Source organism: Rattus norvegicus, chromosome 8 (genome assembly GCF_036323735.1).
Source record: "Rattus norvegicus strain BN/NHsdMcwi chromosome 8, GRCr8, whole genome shotgun sequence".
Classification (NCBI taxonomy): Eukaryota; Metazoa; Chordata; class Mammalia; order Rodentia; family Muridae; genus Rattus; species Rattus norvegicus.
The window spans coordinates 88,231,150-88,258,515 of NC_086026.1; the positions used below are offsets into that span (position 1 = coordinate 88,231,150).

Consider the following 27,366-nt stretch of genomic DNA (forward strand, 5'->3'; position numbering starts at 1 on the left):
CACTCTTTATAAATGCCATTTGGAGGATGCTTTCTAAGATATCAACCGAAAAAGAGAAAAATCACAACAGACTCCTCGGTTTGCAAGTAGCCCTACAGGGTGTTCGTGAAGTTAGATAAAGGCTGGGACTTTCCACGAAGGGAAATCTCCAGTCTTGCGTTTAAGCATAGACAGCTTTTAGCCGATGGGAGTCAATTTTTTTCTGGTAGACACTGGCCACAGCTTGTACTCCAGGCAGGACGCCACTTCCTCTTGGGGGGAGGGGGAGAGGGAGAGCGTCCCCTCCCCCCGCCCACCGCCGGAGTCTCCAAGTCGCTAGTGCACCTGCTGGCCGCTTACCCCACCGAGAAGAGCCACGTCTGTTCTCCCAAGAATAGGGTGGCTCAGACCCGCCTTCACAGTGAGGTCACCTTCCTGTGTCCTCAGTCTGCAGAAGAGACTGGAGGATGTAAGGGTTCAAGTGCTTCACTTCTAAAAGACTGAAGTTAATAGCAGTATTTATTAAAAGTATCTTTTGCCCGAACGCCCGTTTGAGTGCAACCCTAACTTATTTGAGATTATAAGAGTGGAGCATCAAAGCGACATTTTTAAGGGTATTTAAAAGTAGATTAGCCGGACTGGAGAGATGGTTCAGTGGTTAAGAGCACTAGGTCCTGAGTTCAAATCCCAGCAACCACATGGTGGCTCACAACCATCTGTAATGAGATCTGATGTCTTCTTCTGGTGTGTCTGAAGATGGCTACAGTGTACTCACACGCACACACACACACACACACACACACACACACATATATATATATATGTTTTTTTTAAAGTAGGATTAGCCAAAGGTTACACAGTGTGACCCTAAATAAAAACAAAACACACACACAAACACACACACACACACACACACACACACACACACACACACACACACACAGGAGAAAGGAGACCAATCCAACCCAGTGTGGGCAGCAGAGGTAGCCCTAAGCGGGGGTAAGGACCCATAGCCTCAGGCTCACAGGGATAGCAAAGCCTTCCTGGGGGACCCTGAGTGCAAGCGTTGACTGTGTCTTAAAAAAAAAAAATGTTGGGGTTGGGGATTTAGCTCAGTGGTAGAGAGCTTGCCTAGCAAGCACAAGGCCCTGAGTTCAGTCCCCAGCTCCGAAAAAAAAGAAAAAGAAAAAAAAATGTCTATCACAGCTTTCTCCCCACCCTCGTCTGCAGACTGTTCCCCTAGAGACCTCTCTAACTCAGATTAGCGACACCTGTCTCTTTGGTCCAGCTGTATACCATAAACTCCGCCCATTTGCTTGTCTGCATATAATGTTCTGCCTCCAGGTTCAGTTGTAAGCAATAGCTCCAACTCCCTGTTCAACTCTATAATAAACACATGGAGCTTCCTGGTTACAGCAGCTGCTCCACCAGAGAGCCCAGACCACCAGTCCCCGGCTCTCTGACTGTGTTTATCTTTTCTCTGGGTCTTTCCCCTGGTATGACGGGTGCACCACAACAGTTCATATGTAAGCACATGCATTTTTCCTGAGTTTTACCTTTCGTCATTGTTGCTGTTGCTACACAAAATAGTAAAATACAATATATCGCTATGCTGTTTTCATTTAATACCGTTTGCCAATCTTTTGCAGGGATAGCATTAGGGTACATCAAAGAAGAATTAGCATTCAACCAGAAAAGGTTCTGGGGACTGAGATCAGGGATCCAGTCCCCCTGCTCCTCTGTTCACAAGCCTGGTGATGACTGGCAGCTGTCGATCTTTGGAGCACATGACAAAGCAGAAGACTCCTTACTCCTCCAAAGCATCTACCTCAGAGCTCTAATATGTCACGACAGAACCTGACACTGGGCGCTTGCCTAGCAAGTGAAGACGTGTACCTGCGGCTTTCTTAGAAACGTCTGCTCTCAGCTTACATGTTTTGTGACATCGATTTGAGTCAGTCCAGAAAAACTCATTGGTATCTTGTTGACTATAAATACTTTAAAAGGATTGGTAATACAAAAACATGGTAAATAATTGTCAGAGGTTGTACAGTGAACTCTCACTTTTGTTTTTAAAAACAGGGATAGGTTCTTACTATTGAAGCTGGGCTGGCCTCAGACTCACAGAGATCTCTCTGCCTCTGCTTCCTCAACGCTGGAGTTAAAAGTGTGCATCACACCATGGCTGGATTCTTACATTGGCTTTTTGCAGTTGAAGGAAAGTCTGGCAGAAGAGCAAGGCGGCCAGCAAGTACGGGTTCTGCTATCAACCTGAGTTCCCTCCCTTCCACACGGTGGAAGGAGAGAACTGATTCTTTTTTTTTTTTTGGTTCTTTTTTTCGGAGCTGGGGACCGAACCCAGGGCCTTGCGCTTCCTAGGTAAGCGCTCTACCACTGAGCTAAATCCCCAGCCCCGAGAGAACTGATTCTTACACGGTTCCTCTGACCTCCATATATAGGCTGTGGCACTTTCATGCCATACAAAATAAATAGATTAAAAAACATTTTTTTAGGCCTGGAGAGATGGCTCAGTGGTTAAGAACACTGACTACTCTTCCAGAGGCCTGAGTTCAAATCCTAGCAACCACATAGTGGCTCACAACCATCTGTAATGGGATCTGATGCTCTCTTCTGGTGTGTCTGATGACAGAGACAGTGTACTTATATAATAAATCTTTAAAAAAAATTTTTTTAAAAAGAAAAGTCAGGGGGTTGGGGATTTAGCTCAGTGGTAGAGCGCTTGCCTAGGAAGTGCAAGGCCCTGGGTTCGGTCCCCAGCTCCAAAAAAAAAAAAAAAAAAGAAAGAAAAAAGAAAAGTCAGAGGCTGGGGATATCGCTCAGGCTGCATGATGCTTGCCTATGTATATTAAGTCCTGGGTCTGATCCTCAGTACTAAGTAAACCAGGCAAGGAGCTCTTTCAGAACAGAACAAACAAAACAAAACAAGATCTCTCTGAATTTTTTGGCCAGCCTGGTCTACAGAATTCCAGGACATCCAGGGCTTCACAGAGAAACCTTATTTTGAAAAACCAAGAGAGAGACAGAGACAGAGACAGAGACAGAGACACAGAGAGATCTGACTGGGTGTGACAGTAAGCACCTGTATTTCCCACTCCAGTGTTAAGAGGTGGGAGTAGCCACAACACTTTGGAGAAGAAGTAGGCTACATAGCAAGATTCTGTGTGTGAGAGGGAAAGAAGAAATATTTCCCTTATCAGCTTGTGGAGAGGATTAAAGGAGACAACCAATAGAAAATTCCTAGCTTAGGCTGGTGAGTTGATCAGTGATTAAGAGCAATGGCTGCTCTTCCAGAGGACCCAAGTTCGATTCCCAGCACCCTCATGGAACCTTGCAACCATCTAAACTCCAGTTCTTAGGGTTCTACTCTCTTCTACCCTCTATGGGCACTTTACACACATGATACACAGATATACATATGGGAGAAGGCCCATGCATGTCAAGTAAAAATAAGTATTGGGGGAAAAAAGAAAAACTCTCATCTCAGTGTCTGACAAGTGCTTAACAAGTAATTTGCTTCTTTTAGGATTCGACCTAGAACCCAAGGCCTTCTGCATTCAAAGCCCATCCTATACCCCATAGTAATGCTGGACTCCAGCCCTGGTAAAACATTGGCATGCTCTCTCTATGTTCCTGCCTCTCCGTATTGACCCACACTAGGGAGCACTGGTATGCAACTTGCTATGTTGCTCAGGCAGGCCTCGAACCTTGAACCTAAATGCTAAAATCACAAATACACAGCAGCATGCCCACAGGGCCTCAAGCATGCAAGGCAAGGTGAGCCATCTCCCAGTAAGCCACACCTCAGCCTTAACAGTTTAATTCTTAGTCTGCTCAGGCCACTCTAACAGAAATACCTGGGGTTCAGTGATTTATAAATGGTCCTCTTTTCTCTCGGAATGAATAATATTGAAGTATATATATTCTTTGACATTTTGTCCAAATGGCTGTAGAAAGCTGCTTAACAGACAAGACCCTTCTTCACCAGGGTAGACTCCTAAAGAGTTAATCACTTCCCAAATGCCGCCACCTTTTAATAATATCACATGGTTATTAGGCTTTGATATTGATATTTGATATTTGTAATCATAATTTCCTGACTTAACTTCAGTGAAATCGACCTTCCAATATCATCTGGGGTTGGGCATTGACATCCAAACCATAACATATGCCATGTTCTAAAAATTGCCAAGTTTACCTGGGCTGGGTGGTGTGGTAATCCATGCCTTTAATAGCAGCACTCAGGAGGCAGAGGCAGGTGAATTCGGAGTTCGAGGCCAGCCTGGTCTATAGATGGAGTTCCAGGACAGATTTGCAAAGTCAGATTTTAAGTAAAGCTTACTTGTTTTGAGGCAGGGTCCATCTATGTAGCCCTAGGCTGTCCTGGAACTCACTTTGTAGACCAAGCTAACCTCCAACTAGAGATCCACCAGCCTCTGCCTCTGCTGGGACTAAAAGTGTGTGCAACCATGGCCAGCCTCAAGGTTTTTGTTGTTTGCTTCTTGAGATAGGGTTTCTCTGTGTAGCCTTGGTTGTCCTGAAACTCTGTAGGCCAGGCTGGCTTCAGAGCGGCCTACCTCTGCCTCCCAAGTGCTGGAATCGAAGGTATGTGCTGCTACCCCACCCAGCAATTACTTTTTTTTTTTTAAGCAACATAGTTGCTTTTAAGAACCCTTAATCCTAAAGTCTTGTCATGTGGTTGTACTCTCCGTGATTAAATGTCCTTTATCTTTTTCTTTTCAAGTATGGTTTCTTTTTAATTGTTGAATTTTTTCAAGTGCCATCTGCTTCCCTCTATCAATTAGCAAGCTATTTCTGCTGCCAAAGGAACTATCCAGGCTTGGATTAAAAAAAAACCCCAAATCTTGCATATGTCACACAATCGTCCATGTAAAGGGAAAATCAGGTCTCAGCTGGCTACCTACCATGGTTAAGTTCTTAAAGCATTTTATTCTAATAACAGACTCTCAAGAACCAGGGAGCCTGGTGGCAAACACCTTTAATCCCTGTTAATAGAAAGGCAGAGGCAAGTGGATCTCTGTGGGTTCGATGAGTACCAGGAAAGCCAGGGTGGCATAAAGTGCCCCTGTCTCAAACACCAACAAAGAATCTGGAGGCCATCACAGGCATAAAGATCGCTGACTAGGAGTTTTATATGAGGTCCAAAGTCATAACTAAAACCTAGTCCTTAAAGAAAGTCTTGATATTTAAACCCCAGTACTGAAAATACAGAGAAGTCAAAGTGGATATTGGTGAGAAGAAAAGCATCAAAGATAATTTTAGTTCAGTTAAAAAGAGATTTCCAAGGGCTGGAGAGATGGCTCAGCGGTTAAGAGCACTGACTGCTCTTCCAGAGGTCCTGAGTTCAATTCCCAGCAACCACATGGTGGCTCACACCCATCTGTAATGGGAGCTGATGCCCTCTTCTGGTGTGTCTGAAGATAGCTACTACAATGTATTCACATATATAAAATAAATAATTCTAAAAAAAAAAAAAAAAAAGAGAGAGATTTCCAAGAAGTATGCGTAATTTATTGAAATGACATTGCAAACAAATGATTCGGCATGATCCTGGTTATCGGAGATCTGCTTTCTGTTAAATGATTTGAAAATAGGAACAGGACTGGAGAGACGACTCAGCACTTAAGAGGGCTCTGCTTGCTCTTCTAGAGGGCCCAGGTTCGATTCTCAGCACCCACAGGCAGTTCACAACCTCCTGGAGCTCCAATTCCAGGTTTCTCTTCTGGCTTCCGCGGTCACCAGGCATGCATGTTGTGCACAGACATGCATGCAGGCAAAACACTCATACACACAAAACAACAAACAGACGAATAAATAAGCAAATGTTTTTTTTAAAGACCTACTGCTAAGCTGCATGTGGTGACACACACCCACTACACTCCTAGAACTAAAATGCAGAAGGTTTACATTGCAATTTAAGCAAATGTGGGGTACAACAACAAAACCTGGTCGGGCACGATGGTGCATCCATTTAATCCCAGTACTCAAAAACCAGGAGCAGACAGATCTTTGTGAACCTGAGGCCAGCCTGGTCCGCTGGTCTACTCCGTAGTGAGCTCCAGGCGAGCAAAGGCTGCAGGGTGAGGGTCTGTCTAAAACACAACGTACAAAAATAGAAAGTAAGTAAATAAATAAAAATAAGCAATCAAAACCCAAACAGCAGCCAGGCAGAGATGGGTCAGCAGGTTGAGGCACTTGTCAAGATCCACAATCTGAGTTTTATCCCAGGATGTACATGGTCGGAGAGAACTGATTTCCTCAAGTGATCCAGTCATCCTCTGATTTCTGCACATACGTTGTGTGCCTCTGTGTGTGTGTGTGTGTGTGTGTGTGTGTGTGTGTGTGTGTGGTGTTTGTGCATGTGTTGGCTTGGTTGGTTTTCATTCTTTCTGTTTTTTTCCCCACTGAACACAAGCTAGAGTCTTCTGGAAAAAGGAAACCTCAACTGAGAGACTGTCTTCATCAGATTAGATTGACTGTAAGTCTTTGGGGCATTTTCTTGGTTAATAATAGATGTGGGAGGGCCCAGCTCTCTGTGGTAGCGCCAACTTGGGGCAGGTGGTGTCAGGTGGTGCAAAAACAAAACAAACAAAACCTGAACTGAGTAAGGCCACAGGAACAAGCCAGTCAGTGGTGCTCATCATTGCCTCTGCCTCAGTTTACCCTAACCTCCCTCAGTGATGGCGCTGTGAAGGACCCTAGTTCTTACTGAAGCAGAAGAGCTATTAGGGGCCTTGGCCTGGTAGAAAGTAGGTAGCTTTGGAGGCTAAGGGCTTTAGCTGGCTTTACACCCACCGCCTCAGGTCAAGGCTAGGCCAAGTTCCATTCTCCACACACAGTTCTCCGGAGGAGCAGGGACATTATTGAAAATCCGAAGAATGTACTGACATAGTCACCTGGCCCTCTGGTACCAGATAGAGTTTGAATGCGTGTCATATGCTTGCTAGCCAATAGATTTAAAGGTCAAAATGCTTAGCCAATAAGTTTAAACGGTAACCTTGCTGATGCAACCTGTACCCCTAAAATTATAAAAACTGCTTGTTTATGGCCATTCGGGGTCGCCTTCTTGTCACTCACTATGAGGGGCTGGTTGAAGGTCGACCGGTCGGGCCAGAAAAAAAAAAAAAAAAACTTTTGCGTTTGCATCGAACTGCCTCACTTGGGGGTGGGGGTGGGTCTCCTGGTAGTTAAGGCTCATTTCGAGCCTTACAGATGTGTAGAGTCAAATATACTATTTCCTCTTCAAGTTGCTTTTGATCATGGTTTTTATCACAGCAATTGAAAGCAAACTTGGACAGTTTGAAATTTTTTTTCCTCTAAATTATTGTGAAGTGCTGGTTCTCCTGGTCATTCATTGGCAGGAGAAGAAAGGTGAAAGCTGGCCTGTTCTTAAATTCTTTGACCTAAGTAGCATGCATATCATGGAGAAACAATGGTTGTGCACTTGCCAGGCCAAGCAGTGTTTCCCTATCAGTGAAATTCACACAATTGTTGGAGACCTTCCTAGACACATCATAGCTACCCACCAGACAAAACAAGCAAACAAAGGAGCTGGCAAACCCCTGTGGGTGGGTGAGAGGGAGGTAGACCCACTATGTGCAGGGCACAGGGAACCAGTAGAGGACTCAGAAGAAACTTGGAGCAAGAACTCAAAGAATTATGTCTTAGACCGCTGACACACACACACACACACACACACACACACACACACACACACGCACACGCAGATACAGGTTTTCCATCTACTGTAAATCTTTCACAAGTGGAGATGATGAAATCATAGTGTCCCTTACATGCCTTCAAAAAGATGCTGGGACTGTCAATCTGTGGTGAGCAGCTGGGACTCACACCGGTGCAGGGAATGTAAAAAGGAACAAGCTCTCAAGCAAACAATTTTTCTTTAAAAGTTAAATGGGAGCCGGCCACACCTTGAAGTCCAGCACTCGGGGACTCTGGGGCAGAGGCAGCCCATCTCTGAGAGCAAGTTCCAGGGCTACACAGAAAAGCCCTGTCTCAAAAAACAACAAAACAAAAAAAAGTTAAATGAGAATTAGGTATAGAGGAATAGGCCTCGAATCCCAGCACCTAGGAGATAAGGCCAGGGGTTCAGGGCAAGCCTGAGTTACATGGTGAGTTTTAGGCCACTCTGGCTTTCATGTGACCCTGTCCCTATCCACGACTCCCGACTCCAGCACTTAGAAGATGGAGGCAGAAGGATGAGGAATTTAAGGCAGCCTCATCTACACATCAAATTTGTAGCCTGCTTTACCCAACCCAACAAAAACTATATATATATATATATATATAAATATTATGAGAATATATATATATATATATATATATATATATATATATATATATATAGTTAAACATCCGTAAGAGGAGCTGGCATTGTACACCTGTGGTCCTGAAAAAGCAAGATCTCCTGGGTAACAGGAGACGGGCTGTTCCAGAGCATTCATGTGACGGTGCGCACCTTTGATCCCCGCCTTCCGAGAGCAGAAGCAGGTGGCTCCTGCGAGTTCCAGGCCAGTCTGGCTTACATAGTGAGACCCTGTCTCAGAAACAGAAAAGAAAAAAAGCTGAGTAAGGTGGCACAGGCCTTTCATCTCAGCACTTAGGAGGCAGAGACAGGCAGATCTCTGTGCGTTTGAATTAGCCTGGCCTATGTAGTGTGTTCCACAGGAGCTAGGACTCCGTAGAGAGACCCTGACTCAAAATAAATAAAATAAATAAAAGGGCTGCATATGTAGCCCAGTAATAGAGTGCTTGTCTATATCTACAAGACCATAGGTTTTAGCCCTGACACCAAGATAAACACATACAACATGTAATACAACTGGATGATGGTGCATGCCTTTGATACCAGCACTCAGAGGCAAAGGCAGGAGGATTTCCAAGTTTGAGGGCAGCCTGGACCACAGAATAAGTTCCAGGACAGCTTGGGCTACTCAGAGAAACCCTGGAAAAACCAAGGTAAACAAATGAAGTAAAATATATAATACAGCCATCATCCCACTTCCTAGATTTTTGTCTTTGAAGATTTTACTACTTTATTTCCAAAACCTGTCAGAGGGCGTGTAGGAATGAGGGTAGCAGTGAACTACATCTGCCTCCAAACCTCCACAACGAACTTAATCTAAAATGCTCTGGAGGAGAAAAGAGCCTCTGAAGGAGAGGAGCATGGGTTGTGAAGTTCTAGATCAGAAGAGAACCTGCTTCTTTGGGAATTTAGTCTTTGGGAACACGGGTCAGGAGGGCGGAAAGCAAAATCCACAAGAGCAGCGGCAGTACACAGCAGAAACAAACTCCCCCACATCGATCTCTGTCAGGTTTTTGAAACAAGGTCCAGCTCATAACCCAAGTTGTCCTGAACCGTGTTCCTCCTGCCTCTGCTTTCTGAATACAGAGATTACAGATGTATGCCACCATGCCTGGCATTATCCACCCCTGTCCCCATTGGTTCTTTGTTTCTGGGAGAAGCAGGTTTAAAACGATGCATTTTGCCATGTATTCTTTTTTTTTTTTTTTTTTTTTTTCCGGAGCTGGGGACCGAACCCAGGGCCTTGCGCTTCCTAGGCAAGGGCTTTACCACTGAGCTAAATCCCCAACCCCTTGCCATGTATTCTTGCTTACACTCCAATTCAATTCTGCTCTACAATTGAGAACTCTAGATCAGCCAAGACTACATAGTGAGACACTGTCTAGAGAGAGAGAGAGAGAGAGAGAGAGAGAGAGAGAGAGTTTATTAAAAGGAGTTTGACTAATGCTTAGGGTCAATGGTCAAAATGTCCCCTGAAACCTGGAAAACTGTAAATTTTAGCGATAGAGCATCTGTAAGCTGGGTTTGGTAGTGGATACTTTTGACTCCGGCGCTTAAGAAGCAGAAGTAGGTGAGTCTTTGTGAGTGGTGTGAACAGAAAGTTCCAGACCAGACCAGCCAGAGATGACCTTGAACCGATCCTCCTACCTCTGCTCCGGTCATTATTCTGTGGTGGGAATCGAGCCTGGGGCTTCACAAAGGCAAGCCCTCTACCAATGAACTACGCCTCCAGTGCTACTTACTTATGTATTGATGTTTGTATGTGTTGGGCCTGGGAATCACCACAGAAACCATACACACACCAGTCTCGGTTAAGCAAGGACTATTTGCTGAACTCATAATACTCGATGTCCAGGATCACAAGAAAGAAAGGCCTAATTGTTTACCAGTATGCCCCCAGGACAGGCTTTTTTTTTTTTTTTTTTTTTTTGGTTCTTCCCCCCTGATTGGTCCCGCGTGAGGTAACGGGTGGTGGACAGGTGGTGAACAGAGGAACTTCAGAGCATTGAGATAACAGCATGAGCGATTCAGCCATGACTTTCTGGTTTATTAGTAACATTCTTCAGTGTCAGCTGTGGATAATTATTTCTGGAAAGTGGGGTCTGAGAACCTGAACTTAATTTTACCTTATGAGAAAAATGGAGACTGAATACAAAATGGCTACAACTGTGTTAAAAGGAGCAGGCCTCAACATATGTATCATTTTTTTAGACTGGGTTTCATGTAGTCCAGATTGATCTCACTATATACCCAAGGAAAACCTTGAATTCATGGTCCTTTTACTTTACCTCCCAAGTGCTGGGATTACAGTCAAGTACTACTTGACTCAGGATTTGTTGGTATGTGTGTGTTTAAAAAGATTTATGTATGTGAGTGCACTGTCACTGTCTTCAGACACACCAGAAGAGGGCATCACATCCCATTTCAGATTGCTGTGAGCTACCGTGTAGTTGCTGGGAATTGATCTCAGGACCTCTGGAAGAGCAGCCAGTTCTCCTAATTAAAATGATTCTTTTTTTTTTTTTTTTTTTTCAGAGCTGGGGACCGAACCCAGGGCCTTGCACTTCCTAGGCAAGTGCTCTACCACTGAGCTAAATCCCCAACCCCATGAATTCTTTTTTTAAAAAGAGATTTTTATTTATTTTATGTATATATGAGTACATTGTAACTGTCTTCTGACACACCAGAAGGTCCCATTACAGATGGCTGAGCCACCATGTGGTTGCTGGGAATCGAACTCAGGACCTCTGGAAGAGCAGTCAGTGCTCTTAGCCACTGAGCCACCTCTCCAGCCCTAAAATGAGTTCTTGAGTGGAAAGTGATATTGATGATCAGTTTGTACACGGAGTATTTGCTGGAAGCAACTTCCTAGTGTCTACACTGTCAACTCCATCATTAAAAAGATGCTGGGGTCCAGGGTAGTGGCATATTCCTTTAACCCCAGCACTCAGTAGGCAGAGGAAGATCTCTGTGAGTTCCAGCACAGCCAAAGCTAAGTAATAGAAAGACCGTGGAGAAAGGAGTCATACCCACTCCCACCTGCCCTCCACACTGCCAAGCAATCAGAAAGAGTCAAGTAACAAAAAGATATTTTTCAAGTTTGTAATAATTTTAGATTTACAGAAAATTTGCAAAAAATTAGTAAAGTTCTTACTATATATTCACTTAACAGATTTTTTAAAAAAAAGTCTCAAAGGACTGGTTGAACACTTGTCTAGCATATTTGAGGTCCTGGGTTCAAGCCCTAGGATCCAAACTCCAATTTATTTCCTCAACAACAACAACAACGACGACAACGACAAACCAGCAATGAAGACGGTGTAGGAGCAGAGATCTGTTATCCCAATACTCAGGAGCAGAAGAAGCTGGAGCAGCCTGAGCACAGAAGAGCCTGTCTGATAAAACAGTAACTAAGAACAAGGAATGACTTCCGCAAACAGCAGGTGTGGGTGGCACGTGTGTTTACAGAGTCTGGCCGCTATGTTCAGAAGCTAAATTTAAATGTAAATCCAAATTTTAAAATGTAAATTTATCTGTGTGGTGTCGAGGCCAGACCTGCAGTCCTAGCACTCTGGGAGGCAGAGGCTAGAATTCCTGGTCAGCCTCGGTTCTCACAGGAAGTTGAAAGTGAGCCTGTGCGACACCAGACCACGTCTTAAATAAACACAGTATGGGGAGATGGCTCGCGTGGGTGAAGGAACTTGCTGTAAAAGTCCGACAACCTGAGTTTGGCCTCGAGAACACATGCAAACATGGAAGAAAGAACTCCACAAAGGGTAGTCTGATCTTCGGATACGTCCCAGTTTGTTTTCTGTTGCCATGACAAAGGCCAAGGTCAAATGCAGCTTGGTTAGGAAAAGTTCTAGTTGACGACTTACATAACCTGAACCGAGTCCCAAACCGGAACTCCAGGCAGGAACTGAAACAATGCACCAACCAATCCACCGGTGGCTGCTGCCCAGCCTCTCTGCCTGTTTGCTGTTTGTTCTCTCTCTCTCTCTCTCTCTCTCTCTCTCTCTCTCTCTCTCTCTCTCTCTCTCTCTCTCTCTCTCCTTCCCTCCCTCCCTCTCCCTCTCCCTCTCCCTCTCCCTCTCCCTCTCCCTCTCCCTCTCCCTCTCCCTCTCCCTCTCTCTCCCACTCCCTCTTTTCCTCATTCTTTTTTGTTTTTGTTTTTTTCTGAGACAGGGTTTCTATGTTGTGCTGGCTGTCTTGCAACTTGATCTGTAGACCAGACTGGTCTCAAACTCATGGAGATCCATCTGCCTCTGCCTCTGCCCCTGCCTCCTGAGTGCTGGTATTAAAGTCGTACATCACTACGCCTGAGTTAGACTGCTTTTTTATTTAGCCTGGAACCATCTACCTAATGGCTCTACCCAATAATAGCATTGCCCATAGTAGTCCTGGCCCTTCCACAGCAACCCAAATCATGCCTTGTAGACTTACCTATAGGCCAATCCGACGGATGTCATTGTCTCAGTCGGGAGATTTTCTCATTCATTTCCTCTTTTAGAAGACTCTTTTTGTTTTTTTTTTTAAGATTTATTTATTTTATGTATACAAGTACACTGTAGTTGTCTTCAGACCAGAAGAGGGCATCGGATCCCTTTACAGATGGTTGTGAGCCACCATGTGGTTGCTGGGAATTGAACTCAGGACCTCTGGAAGAGCAGTCAGTGCTCTTAACCACTGAGCCATCTCTCCAGCCCCTTTTAGAAGACCCTTAACTTGTGTCAAGTTGTGTCAAACTAACCAACACAGCCTATGCAACACAAATCCCATATACAATACTAAATAAACACATTTAAAATTAAACTTAGAGAATGTCTTAGTTAGGGTTTTACTGCTGTGAACAGACAACATGACCAAGGCAACTCTCATAAGGACAACATTTAATTGGAGCTGGCTTACAGGTTCAGAGGTTCGGTCCACTATCATCAAGGCAGGAACATTTCTTATTTATGGAGTGCTAGAGATTCCTCGGTACATTTATTACTCATGCAGTGCTGAGACTGACCCTAGGAGTTCTTTCTCTCTCTCTCTCTCTCTCTCTCTCTCTCTCTCTCTCTCTCTCTCTCTAGATTTATTTATTTTAGTTCATGCATATGGAAAATTTACCTGCATATATAATATATATTATATATAAGTAAACTTATGCCAGATACCTATGGAGGTCAGAAGAGAGCATCAAATGCCCTAGGACTGGAGTTAGAGACATTAGAGACAGTTGTGTGCCATCGTGTGGGCGCTGGGAACCAAACCTGAGTCCTTTGGAAGAACAGTCAGTTTTATAACTGCTGAGCCATTTCTCTAGTCCTTTGTTCTTTTGTACTTTCTCTCTTGTCTTCCTCGCTTGTTTGCTTTTCTTTTTTCTTTTGATACAGGTCTCTCTCTATAACTCACTCTTGCTGTCCTGAGAATCCCAGGATCTTCCTATATTCCCCCTGGCTTCAATATGTCAGGTTGGCCTTGAACTCAGAGATCTGCTGGTCTCTGCGTCTAGAGTGCTGTACTTGGCCCTGTTGTTGGGCTTTACTTTGCTTTTTTTTTTTTTTAAGAATTATTTATTTATTTAATGCATATGAGCACACCACTGCTGTCTTCAGACACACCAGAAGAGGATCTTGGAATTCCATTACAGACGGTTGTGAGCCACCATGTGGTTGCTGGAAATTGAACTCAGGATCTCCGGAAGAGCAGTCAATGCTCTTAACCTCTAAATCATCTCTTGAGCCCTGTGCTTGTTTTTGAAACAGGTTCTCATGGAATTCTTTTTTTTTTTTTTTTTTTCCCCCGGAGCTGGGGACCGAACCCAGGGCCTTGCGCTTGCTAGGCAAGCGCTCTACCACTGAGCTAAATCCCCAACCCCTCTCATGGAATTCTTAAAGCTATAGAGCTTCTGCCCCCACCTTCTGAGCTCTGGAATTTCAGGCATGTGCTACTAAGTCCTGCCAAGGTGGACCCACTGGTGGAAATGTGGTCCACCTACAAGAATCACACAGCTGTAAAAATGTTGACATCTTTCTTCACAGCATGCGTGGAACTGGCTTCAGTGTGGTAAGATGAGCTAGGCACCAGCTGGCCTTGATGGCTTCTCACCATGACTCCCAGCCGTTTACTTTGGCTTTTCATTTGACTTGGAATCTTAGTAAGTTACCCAAATTGACCTTGTTCTTACTCTGAAGCCCAAGCTAGCTCACTTCTTGGGACCCTTCTGCCTGAACCTTCTGAGTAGCTGGGATTGCAGGCCTGGGCCACTAGACCTGTCAGATGAAGTATTTTCAGTTTTGATTTAAATAGTTTTTTTTTTCTTTAAATCTTTAGACCTGCAAAATTTTGGGATAAACTTCTTAAGTAAGCATGTTCTTTCTACCTAGGAGTGTTAGCCTTGTTGTACTGGGTCTAGCAATAGTCATTATTGTAAACCCCTGAATTACAAAGTATATTATGTTTCCTTGTTAACACTTTCTTTTTTTAAATATTTATTTATTTAATGTATATTACAGATGGTTGTGAGCCACCATGTAGTTGCTGGGATTTGAAATCAGGACCTCTGGAAGGGCAGTCAGTACTCTTAACCACTGAGCCATCTCTCCAGCCCAACACTTTCTTTTTCAAAAGTATGTAGATAGGTAGGTAGTTTGCTTTGGTTTATCAAGATAGGGTTTCTCTGGGTAGCTCTGTTGTCCTGAAACTAGCACTATAGACCAGGCTGGCTTTGAACTCACAAAGATCCATTTTCACTTGGGTGCTGGGATCAAAGGCATGAGCCACCACTGCCTGGCAACTTATTTAATTTTGTGTATAGGTGTTTTGCCTGCCTGCCTGTATGTTTCTGCACCACTTGTGTGACTCGTGTGACGGCTACCTCAGAGGCCAGAAGAGGGCATTGGATGCCCTGGCACTTAGGGAGCCCTGTCAGCTGCCTTGTGGGAATTCATGCTGAATGAAGTCAGCATTGTTCCTTGTTTTTCACACAGTATCCCTGTATTATCACCATTCTCCACGTCAGCAACTGCCTTGAATTTTAATGAAGTCATTCATGGGGCCTTGTGGTTTTGTGTGCTTGCTGCTCAGTGAAGATTCCCGGCATCCATATGACAAGTCAGGATGCTCTGGCACACTCCAGGAACCCCAACTCTGATGGAGGCAATGACAGGAGAATTCTGAGGGCTTGCTGCCCACCCCTAGATGAAAACAAACAAACAAACAAACAAACACACCATCTCAAGGTTCAGGGAGAGATCTGCCTCACAGGAATAAGTTGGAGAGTCATAGCCAAGGACATCTAATACCTCTGGCACCTACACCTATACACACACAGGCAGGCACACACACACCCCACATACAGCAGAGTGAGAGAAACAGTTTCTCTCTCTCTCTCTCTCTCTCTCTCTCTCTCTCTCTCTCTCTCTCAAAGCTATTTTAAATAAACTTTTCTCATATGGGCAGACAGCGCTCCTCCCAAGAGCCTCAGACTATCTGACACCAGACATAAGAAAGTCCCTTTTGAGTTTTTGGTCAGGGTCATCCCCCAGGCTCCCAAGCCCTTGTGGGCTATTGTTGGTACCCTCGGCTGCCTCCCAGAGGTGGAAGGTAAATCCCTATTGCTGGATGCAGGATCCAGAGAACCTGAGCTAGGTCTGGCCTAGAAGCATCCATTCTGAGGACTAGCTTTCATCGTCCCAGAAGGCACTGTGCCTGCTTCTAAGGAAGGAAAGCAACCACAGTCCTACCCAGTTATGGTGCCCATGGACCACAGCAATGACCAACATAGCACAGTAACTCTATGGGTGCAACAGGGGCACACACACCTTGGTGGTAACCAACAGCTCTCTAATTGGACCTAAAGTCCATTCGACAGGGAGAAAACTATGCCTAGTATGGTAAACCTAACCAATTCCCCAGGGCTAGCGAAGTCATAAATCTTGAAGAAGAATCTGTAACCGACACTGTACTAAACCACCATGATGCCTAACTATGTTCTAAATGTTTATCTTTATATACACCCTCATCAAAGCAGCTTCTCTTTGCAAACAGACGAAAACCATTACAGAAAACCACAACTTATCAGAACATAGAGAACAGGAGACCATGTGGTACCCAGTTCTCGTTGATATATCTACAGCATAGTTGTTGGACCTAAGGCTCAGGGATCATTGCAGAAGAGCGGCAGAAAGACTGTAAGAGTCAGAGAAACAGGATGTTTGTTGGGAGACAGTGTCTCCTAGAAATGCCACGGAAGCTATACCCATGAAGTCTCTTCAGCACGACTGCCTGTACAAGACCCGAACAGTGAGCAATAAATACGCTAACGTGGACCAGGAAAGCTCGAGGGACCACAACTGTAGGCAAAGAACTGTGGGCGGCTGGGGAACGCTGAGAGTAGGAGGAATAGTTTTCTTCAAGGGAAAGAGATTGATCAGTTGTCTAATCCTTAGTGGGCAACCCTGATCTTTTAAAGAAAAAGAAGCTGTGAATTAGAGAGAGCAAAGGAGTGTCCAGAGGAAAGGGTTGAAGGGAGAAGAGGAAAAAATTATGATTAAAAACTACAGCACATGGGCTGGAGAGATGGTTCAGCAGTTAAGAGCACTAACTGCTCTTCCAGAGGACCTAAGTTCAATTCCCAGCAACCACATGGTGGCTCACAACCATCTATATTGGGCATCCAATGCTCTCTTCTGGTGTGTCTGAAGACAGCAACAGTGTACTCACATACATAAAATAAATCTAATAAAAAATTACAATACACTAAATTTGTATGATTGGGTACATGAAGAAAAGGTTTAGAAGCATGGTAACATCTTTAAACATATTTAGTGGGTTTGACCATGGAGGGGGAAAATAATAAACAAAACTTTCATGAGGGAAAAAAAAGCTATTAGCTGCTTTGATTCACCAGACTCTTACAGTGGCAAAATAAAGCATCTCAAAAAGAAAAAAGGCAGTGGTAGTGTGCACCTCTAATCCCAGCACTTGGGAGGCAAACACAAGTGGATCTCTGAGTTCAAGGCCAGCCTGGCCTAAGGAATGAGTTCCAGGACAGCTAGGGCTACATAGAGAAACCCTGTCTTGAAAAACAAAAAGAGAAAAAGAAAAAGAAAGAGAAAAGAGAAGAGAAAAAAAGAAAGGAGAGGAGAGGAGAGGAGAGGAGAGGAGAGGAGAGGAGAGGAGAGGAGAGGAGAGGAGAGGAGAGAAGAGAAGAGAAGAGAAGAGAAGAGAAGAGAAGAGAAGAGAAGAGAAGAGAAGAGAAGAGAAGAGAAGAGAAAAAAGGAGCCGGTCGGTATGCTGGTTCATGCTTTTAATGCCAGCGCTCTGGAAGCAGACACAGGTAGATCTCTGAGGTCCAGGCCATCCTGGTCTGCAACACAAGTTTCAGGGTAGCCAAGGGCTTCATAGTAAGATCCTGTCTCAAACAAACAAAAGAAGAAAACAAAATCAAGTTATTTAATGGGTTCTCTGACTCTCTCTCTCTCTCTCTCTCTCTGTTGTTTTTTGTTTTTGTTTGTTTGCTTTTTTTGTTTGCTTGTTTGTTTTTGAGACAAGTTTTCTTGATGTATTCTTGGCTGTCTTGCAAGTCACTGTGTAGTTCCTGGCTGGTCTTGAACTCACAGAGACCCTCCTGCCTATGTCTCCAGAGCTGAAATTTAAGGAATGCATTCCATGCCTGGCTGAGAACTGCATTTCTTTGGGATCCATTGTTAAAACAGTAGCCAAAGACAATGCTACAAGGGGCATATTATTTTTTAAATCGGATTTATTTTAAGTATGTATATGTGTGTATGTCCATGAGTCAGTGGAATGTAGACATGACTGCAAACATGGAATCTTTTGGAGCTGGAATTACAGGGGAGTGTGAGCCTCTGCTGTGGGTGCTGGGAGTTGAACTCAGGTCCTGTGGAAGAATTTGAGGACAGCCTTGCTTGGCTGCACATGGTGTGAGACTTTGTTTCAAGGGGAAAAAAAGTTTAAAAAAACTTAAATTTATATTTGGGAATTTCCTATGTGCATACAATGTATTATGACCATATTCAACCACGCTGCACTCCTGGGCTCCCCACTATGTTTCCTTCCCCATTCATGCCTGGTAGGGGGTTATTTCCTATCAGATGGCTCACAACTGTCCAGCTCCTGGGGATCCGAAGCCTCTGGGTTCTGAGGGCATTTTTTTTTTTTTTAAAGTTTCAGTCAGTCAATAAGCCAATGTAAATATAGCTTTTTTTTTTTTTCCGGGAAAAGCAGAAAGAATGAGAGAATAATTTCTTCCTTCCTGCTATGTCCTTTACACCTGTCTACCAGACCCATCGATTACTAAGTCATGGAAGTCTGATCCCACCTCTAACAGCTTCCGCTCTCTGCTGGAATTATTTTGTAGCACATACAGGAACTGGATGTAATGGGTTCATATCTTGGTGAGTCCAAAATCAAAAGAAACACAAAGGCTTCAATGAACGCAGGAAGATTTACTGCCATGGGTGAGGAGAGCACAGGAGTTATTTCCAAAGCAATGTCCTTCCCGAAGGGAGAACTGCAGGGATTTTGTTCCTATTCAGGGAGACAATCCCTCCCTCTGGACTGGGGATACCCCTGAGCATGCCCAGTTGAAGATCCTGATCTAGGAAGATGACACGTTTTTTGGGAATGCTTAGCTTGCAGTCAGGGATCACATGTTTGAAAGGTTAAACTGTAGGACAGGAACACCTCGCCTCGTCAGGGCACGCTCAGCTTGCATCATTCAACATTAGCTGAAAATAAAGGAAAAGACACATTGCAGAGGCATTCTTAAGTATTTAGCCCTAAAAATGACTGACTGCCTTGCTTTCCCGCTAACAATGGCAGGGATAATACGCTGGGGAATGCAGTCATTGATCCAGGATTCAAAGGATGCATAGGCACTCTGTGACAGAGCCTGGCAAAGAGACTTTGAGGGACTGGTTTGAATTCTAGCAGGACAGCAGGTCTGAACTGTTTGACTTCAGGAATTTTGTAGGCATTTATGAGAAATAAGATTGGAATTTGAGTTAAGCCGTAATTAAACTGCCCCTTCCTTCTTCTTCCCCACCCTCCTCCCTTTCCCTTCCCCCTCTTCCTCCTTCCCGTCCTCTTCCCTTCCCCCTTCCCCTTTCCTTTCCCTCTTCTTTTTCATACAGGAGACTAAACAGAGGGCTTCATTCATTCTGGAATCTCATTAATTCATCCTTGTTGGTCTTGAATTAGAGAACTTCTTTCGTGTTCCTAAGTTGCTGAGATTACAGACATGTATGCTGGGCCTGGCTCATTTTTATTGTGAGTTTTGTTTGTTTTTGTTGCTTTGTTTGTTTTGAGATAAGAGCTCTTTGTGAATCCATGGCTGGCCTGGAACTCCCTGTTTAGAGTAGACCAGTCTTGAACACGCAGAGATCCACTTGTCTCTGCCTTCTGAGCGCTGTGACTAAAAGGTGTGAGGCCCTAAGCCTGGTTTCTAGCTCATACTTGTCATACTTGTCCATCATGACCATGCATATGCATATACATATATAATACATATACATCATATACACACATACACACATGCACATACACACAGACATATACACATACACAGATACATACACACATACATACACGCAAACAATCACACACACTCATAAAGAAAAAAATAAACGGGCTGTGGTGAGTCACGCTAATCCTGGCCTCAGGAGAGGCAGTGGTCGGCGGCTCTCTGTCTGTTCCAGTCCAGCCGGGGCCAGTAGTGAGATCCTGTTTCAAAAGAAAAGAAACTTAAAAAAAAAAAAAAAAAAAAGAACCAAAAAAAAAAAAAAAAAAGGGCTGGGGATTTAGCTCAGTGGTAGAGCGCTTACCTAGGAAGCGCAAGGCCCTGGGTTCGGTCCCCAGCTCCGAAAAAAAAAAAAAAAAAAAAAAAAAAAAGAACCAAAAAGAAACTTAAAGAAGGAAAGAAACTTAAAACTGTTCTCTATGTGGATCAACACCCCTTCCCCTATCCTCCGGAGATAAAATTTGGCTGACCTGGAACTTGCTCTGTAGGCCTGAATCTCCCGGAGACCCACCTGCCTCTGCCTCCCCGAGGATTGGGATTAAAGGTGCGTGCCATCTTTTTTGAAAAAGGCTAATTTTATTTTATACATATGAGTGTTCTGCCTATGCGAGTGTTTGCGTTGTTGCATGCATGCCCAGTGTCTGCAGAGTCCAGAAGGCAGTGTCACACTTTGTTTTGCATTTTTCAGCCCTTCTTAGTCTATAAAAACAACCGTCTCTGCTTCACCCACCAGAATATTTTTTTCTTGCCTTCTGGAATGATATACTGCCTACTCTGGAAGCTCCAGCACTTGCCTGGACTTAATCTTTGCCACTGGGTAAGGTAGGAAAAGCTAGAGCCAGAGAGATGGCTCAGTGGGTAGAAGGACACTTGAGTGTGAGTGTACACACACACACACACAGAGTCACAGTCACACATACACACACACAGTCACACACAGTCACACACACAGACACAAGTCACAGACACACAGTTACAGACACACACACTCACACACACACTCACACATACACAGTCACACACAGTCACACACACAGTCACACACACAGTCACACACAGTCACACACACACACAGTCACACACACACACAGTCACACACACACACAGTCACACACACATGATACGGTAGGCAACTTGGTACACATCTATAATCCCAGTACTTAGAAGGTAGGGACAGATGATAAAGAGTTCAAGATAATCCTCAACTCCAAACTGAGTTCAGCCTGGACTGCAAAGTGAGACACTGGCATAATCCTACCTCAACCCCCAAATGTTTAAATTGCTGTAGTTTGTTCCCTGATAGCCCAAAAACTGTGGAAAGACTAAGTCAACAAGGAGGTGGAAAAGTTGTGAGAGGCACAAGGTAGTGAGGATGACAAGGGTCAGGGGAACATAGAGCACGTTAGCATTCCATGGTATAGGAAGGATGTGCACACATTGCTATAATGATTTGCTTGCTCTGGGTTAATCCCTAACCCAGGTGACGCCAGAAGGAACACGGGCCTGAGACCAGCAGATACTAACCAGACCCAGAAGCTCAGAGGGACAATAAGGGGGAGATAAGGAAGGGGACAGGCAGAAGATGATAAGCAGTCACAGTCTGGCTCTCAGGACAAGGTGTTGACCATCCAGCCAGAGGCCAAGACTGATTCTCCAGTGCTTGGCTGCCTACCTTTGTCCTGTGTTCTGTCCTGTCCATGCCACCCTCCGTAATGTACTGCCTGGATATACAACATACAGTGGCCCACTTCTTAGAGTGTGAAACTGCTGAGTTCTTGGATTGCTGTCCGTCTGAGTCAGTCATCACTTGGAGACTGAGAACCTGCCTCTGCTCTGGTGTTTGTGTTGACAGGCAGCATAGACTTCAGTATTACAGTTACAAGAGGCGTGTGTGTTTCCATAGAAACTGTTTCTATGCATCTGTCTTATAGGATTGGCAGAGCCTCTGCAGAAACGTCCGGATCTAACATAGTTCACTGTCCTGAGGCCTCAGGAATCATGGAACTCAGTAAACTTTTTCTTCTTTCTTTCCCTCCATTAACTTTTAAAAATAATGTTAGTAGGGCTGGAGAGATGGCTCAGCGGTTAAGAGCACTGACTGCTCTTCCAGAGGTCCTGAGTTCAATTCCCAGCAACCACCTGGTGGCTCACAACCATCTGTAATGAGATCTGATGCCCTCTTCTGGTATGTCTGAAGACAGCTACAGTGTACTCATATATAATAAATAAATAAATCTTTTTAAAAAATGATACTGACTATGGTGGTATACGATGGTAATCCCAGCACTTGGGAGGCTCAGGGATTCAAAGCTAGCCTGGGCTAATTGTCCTGTCTCAAACAAACAAACAAACAAACAAACAAAGAGTAAGCCAGGACATGGTGTACACGCCTTTGATCCCAGCACTTGAGAGAGACAGGCAGGTAAATCTCTGAGTGAGCTTGAGGCCAGCCTGGCCTCCAGAGCAAATTCCAGAACAACAGAGAATCCTCATTTTGGGGGAGAAAGAAAGGAAGGAAGGAAGGAAGGAAGAAAGGAAGGAAGGAAGAAAAAAAAAACCAAGACCAAAACAAAACAAAAAAACACAGCTTATATTCTTAGTTATTAGCCCACTAACTAAACACTGATACAATGTCACTGGCAAAGTTGGCACTAAACACAGATTTGTAGATTGTGGTGTCTAAGTAAGATATAGGAGTAGATAATCCCAGCAAAGAGGTGTTGCCATAGAGGTTTGTTCAAAATACATGGCTGACGAGGCCCAGAGGAGCTTCTGAGAGGACTGACAGGAGAGCCCAGTCTTGATCAACTAGGACATCGAGATCTAGGTCAAGGAAACACTGTGAGGGGGAGAAGGCCAGAAAGCCAGCCCCACGTGCAGTACATCTACCCTGCAGGGTGTGGCAAAGACGGGTCTGGAGAGGTGGGCAAGGCCAGCACACACACCAATGTGCACACACTGAAACACGCCAGCTTCACTCTTGGGTGGGATCGCTTGGAGCAGGCTGGTTGAGAAGATAAAGCAGGAAAATTTCATCAACTATGACAAATAACTGGAATTTCTAGTTTGACTGTATGAGTTTCACTTAAAGGGTTACCACAAAACGCAGACAAAGCATTCACGGAAGTGTGAATTAGGAAGGGCAATTTATCTATGTTTCTAAGCTTACTTTACTTATTGTGTACTACGTATGTGTGTTTTCTGAGTGTGGATGTGTACACACCAGTGCAGGACCCGGAGTTTCAGGTAATTGTGAGCTACCTAACCACTGTGCTGGGAGCTGAGTTCAGGACCTCTGCAAGAGCAGTGACTGCTCTTAACTGCTGAGAATTTCTCCAGCCCATTAGGAAAGACAGAATAGGGGATCAAAGGAAGATCTGTAGGATGTTGGTAGACTGTTTTTATGAGGCATTGTCCCACAAAGGCCCTAAGGACTATGGGGAATGGGATGGGAACAGGGTTGAGACGGGGTCTCTCTATGTAGCTCTGGCTGTCCTGGGACTTACTATGTAGGCCAGGCTGCTCTTGAACCTACAGAGCTGCCTGCATCTGCCTCCAAAGTTTGAGATTAAAGACTTGCACCACCTCACTTGGCCCTAAGAATATTTTTAAAAAGTTATATTTTGGGGGTCGAGAGAAGTGGCTCATGGGTTAAGAGAACTGGCAACTCTTCCAAAGGACTCACAACCATCTGTAATTCCAGTTAATGTGACACCCTCTTCTGGTCTCCAAATGTATCAGCCATACACAATGTGCACAGACGTACATGCAGGCAAAATACCTATACACAGAAAGAAGGAAAGAAAGGAAGAAAGAAAGAAAGAAAGAAAGAAAGAAAGAAAGAAAGAGAGAGAGAGAGAAAGAAAGAAAGGGAGGAAGGAAGACAGATAGAAAGACAGAAAGACAGAAAGAAAGTAAATCGGTTTGTATTTGCTGGGCATGGTAGTACAAACCTTTAATTCCAGCTTTTGAAATGTAGAGGCAGGTAGATATCTGTGAGTTTTAAAACAATCTGTTCTACACAGAAACTTCCAGGCCAGCCAGGGCTACACAGTGAGACTCTGTATCAAAGTAAATGAATAAATGAAAATTTACATTTAGTGTGTGTGTGCGTGCGTGTGCGTGTGCGCTCCCAAATGCTGTCAGGCTTGGCAGCAGCACCTTTACCCACTTGAATCCCACCCAAGTAATTTAAAAGCAGGAAACATCTTGAATGTATAGAAAAAGACATATTTTGAAGAAAGCTTTTTAAAATATTATTTATTTTATGTCTGTGAGTACACTGTAGCTGTCTTCAGACACACCAGAAGAGGGCATCAGATCCCATTACAGATGGTTGTGAGCCACCATGTGGTTGCTGGGAATTGAACTCAGGACCTCTGGAAGAGCAGCCAGTGCTCTTAACCGCTGAGCCATCTCTCTGGCCCTGAACAAAGCTATTTTTAAATTAGAATTTATATTAAAATTATTATGTTAACATTTTAAAGTAAGCCTTTGAAAATTTCACCCATGAATTTGACTTATTTTTGACCATTTTCAACTTCACTTCTACCCCCAACTCCTCCCAGATTTTCTTCCAAATCTCCACCACCTCCCGACTTCATGCCCTCCCTCACATATCTATACTACCAAATCCAATGTATATGTCACTCATGGGTGAAGAGCCACCCAGTGCAGCACAGTCAACTTACTAGGGGTCACATCCTTAAAGAAAACTGACTCCCTCTTCTAAAGCCATCAACTGTCAACAGCTCCTCAGCTAAGGTTGGGGCCTAGTGAGTCCCTCTTCCCACCATGCCTGAATGTTGACTGCCTTGAGGAATAGTTTTTATGTATTCTTTGACAATTTTATACATATATTACCAAGTCATGAACATTTCCATCTCCTACTCCCTCTGGGCCACTCAACATGTCTCCTCCTTTTGTGTATAACCCACTGAAGCCAAGGACTACTGCCTGCACGCACATGAATGCAGGAGGATAAACCAGAGCATGACTCACCTACCAGCCGCTGTCAGCTGCCTTAGCCCTTCAGCTAGGAGTGGAGCTTCGTGAGCTCCTCCCTCATCCATGCTAGGACGCTGACAGTCTTGTGTTGTGAGCTCCTGAGTGCCATAGCCATGGTGTCCGGCAGACAGTACTCTGGATTACCAACGGTCTTGCTAAGATGAACCTGCTTGTGCAATAATGGCACGATGGTTATGGGTACAACCACATACTTTCTGATTGGATTTAAGATTCACACTACAAGAAGGAACCCATATTTAAGCCAAGTACTCTGTGGCTAGAAAAGTCATAGACCTGGCTGGAAATTTGTTTTGTTAGAGGGCTGTGATGCTCCTGTCAGATTGTTTTGTAAACATCTGTTTATGACCGTTGACTGTTATTACTGTTTGCCTTGGTCAGAAGTTACTGCAGAGACTCATAAGAAGCCAAAGTTCAGTAAAAAAAAAATGACTATTTTAATAGAATAGCAACCAATTCTCTGGGGGAAAAAATACATCTGTATCACTCCCCCAATCCGGCCAAAAAGCTTAAGGAATGTTGAGGTAGAGAGAACTAAAAGAATGTAAAGCCAGAGGAAGAGGTAGATTGTTGTGGAACTCTCTTCTTAGAATGACATAGACATTGCCATCTTGAAGGCAGAACAGTTGTAATTAACCTCATGAGACAATCAATATTAATATTCCCAAGGCAGCACCCAAGGACCCAAGGTGTAGGAAGCGTCTCTTCTCTCAGAGGAAAGCTGTTAGAGCAAGGGGTGGAGGGGGAGGAGTAGCGGTGTGTTATTATTGATGGTAAAACTGTCCATAAATTGTTCATGCTCCTGTAAGTAACTCTTTCTATTTGCTTCATAAATAACTTCAATTAAATGGGCTGTTTCCACAAGCTGTAGATGGGTGGAATTCTTTGGTCTGTCATTGGTGACCTAGCTGGAGTAAAGAGACATTTATTCCCATCATCCTAGGGAATGTCACACAACAGTAATAATTTCTGGATATTAAATACCTATCAGATAAGTTAGGGGTGGTGTTGCCTGTCTGTCATTCCAGATCTCAGGAGCCTGAAACAAAGAATTTCCAGAGCTCAGAAGTTAACCAGCTTAGACAGTGTAGTGATTTGAATATGTTTGGCCCAGGGAGGTGTGGCCCTGTTGGAGTAGGTGTGTCATTGTGAGTATGGGCTTTAAGACCCTCATCCTAGCTGCCTGGAAGTCAGTCTTCTGCCAGCAGCCTTCAGATGAAGACGTAGAACTCACCCTCCTGCCCCACGCCTGCCTGGACGCTGCCATGCTCCCACCTTGATGATAATGGACTGAACCTCTGAACCTGTAAGCCAGTCCCAATTAAATGTTATCCTTGTAAGCGTTACCTTGGTCACGGTGTCTTTTCACAGCAGTAAAACCCTAACTAAGACAGACAGAATAGCAGGAGCAGGACCCCAGTTCAAACAAACGTGTATGAGAGAAAAAGAAGAGCTCCTGCCCATCAGAGGTAGTTTTTCATATTTTTTTAATAAAGGAATCATAATGTACTGAACATTTGTAGAACTCAGCAACTCACAAAGGGTCACTCAAAAAGGAGCACTTTAGAGACTAGAAAGCATCCTGGAGAGGCCTGTGGTTTTCCCACACTGTCCTGGCACCAGGGCAGTTTATGGCTCTCAAAACCACATTCTTCTCTCCATACCACTTTCCTCCAACAGGGGTATAGTGTGTGTTCTTGAAGACACGGGGAAGCATCTTCTTCACTGAATGCTCTGTCTTCTCTATTGTGGGAGCTACAGTACCCGTGCACTGTCTGAACTATCAGCTGTTGGCCTCAGAGTAAGTTTGCCCACCTGGTGCTAATCAGCACAGTGTAATGAATTGAATACACTAGCAATGTCTCTCAGCTCTCTTTTCCCCAGTTACCCTGCCTTTCAGTCTAAGGCCTTGTAGTTGCCAATGCTCTTGTCAATCTTTCTGACCTTTCCCCCACATTCCTCACACCATTGGTTGGCTGAGGATATGCTGATTATATTTTCAGGGCCTGCCAGAGAAGGCTACTAGAGCACATTGGAATGACTTTCTGGGCAGCCTCCTGGTAGAGAACATTTGCTTATCCAGATTTTGGACCTCACTAAGGTCTACTGGATCCAGGGGAGGTGTTGAAAGGCTGTGACAAGTGCTCGAGCTGGCCGACTGTACAGACAGTGGCTAGTTTGCCCAAGAAGGGACTTCCCACCCTCCCATGTTCTAAGTTGACATCTGCTGCTGTGCTGACTCACTTGGGGGTGGCTAGGGAATCTTGACCTCAAATTTATTGTCATTTAACCACTGTTGTGCCACAGAAAAACTCTAAAAGGGATCCAAGAAAAACTCTAAAAGGGATCCAAGAAAAACTCTAAATGGGATCCAAGAGTTACCTAAGTATCTGCCTTTGAGGCACCATGACAGAGAGACTTGAAGAACTGGATTCAAAAGTTAGCCTTGGTCATGGGGTGCTCCTAG

At 44.3% G+C, this 27,366-nt stretch overlaps 1 long non-coding RNA gene across 1 annotated transcript; it reads right to left on the reverse strand.

The window, feature by feature from the left end:
• Nucleotides 1-18,781: 18,781 nt before the first annotated feature.
• LOC134480209 (uncharacterized) lies at nucleotides 18,782-22,353 on the reverse strand. The gene is made up of 2 exons (XR_010054438.1): nucleotides 21,547-22,353; nucleotides 18,782-19,083 (listed from the first exon to the last, which is right to left on the reverse strand). It is a non-coding gene; the product is annotated as an uncharacterized LOC134480209 (long non-coding RNA).
• Between the last annotated feature and the right edge of the window lie 5,013 nt (nucleotides 22,354-27,366).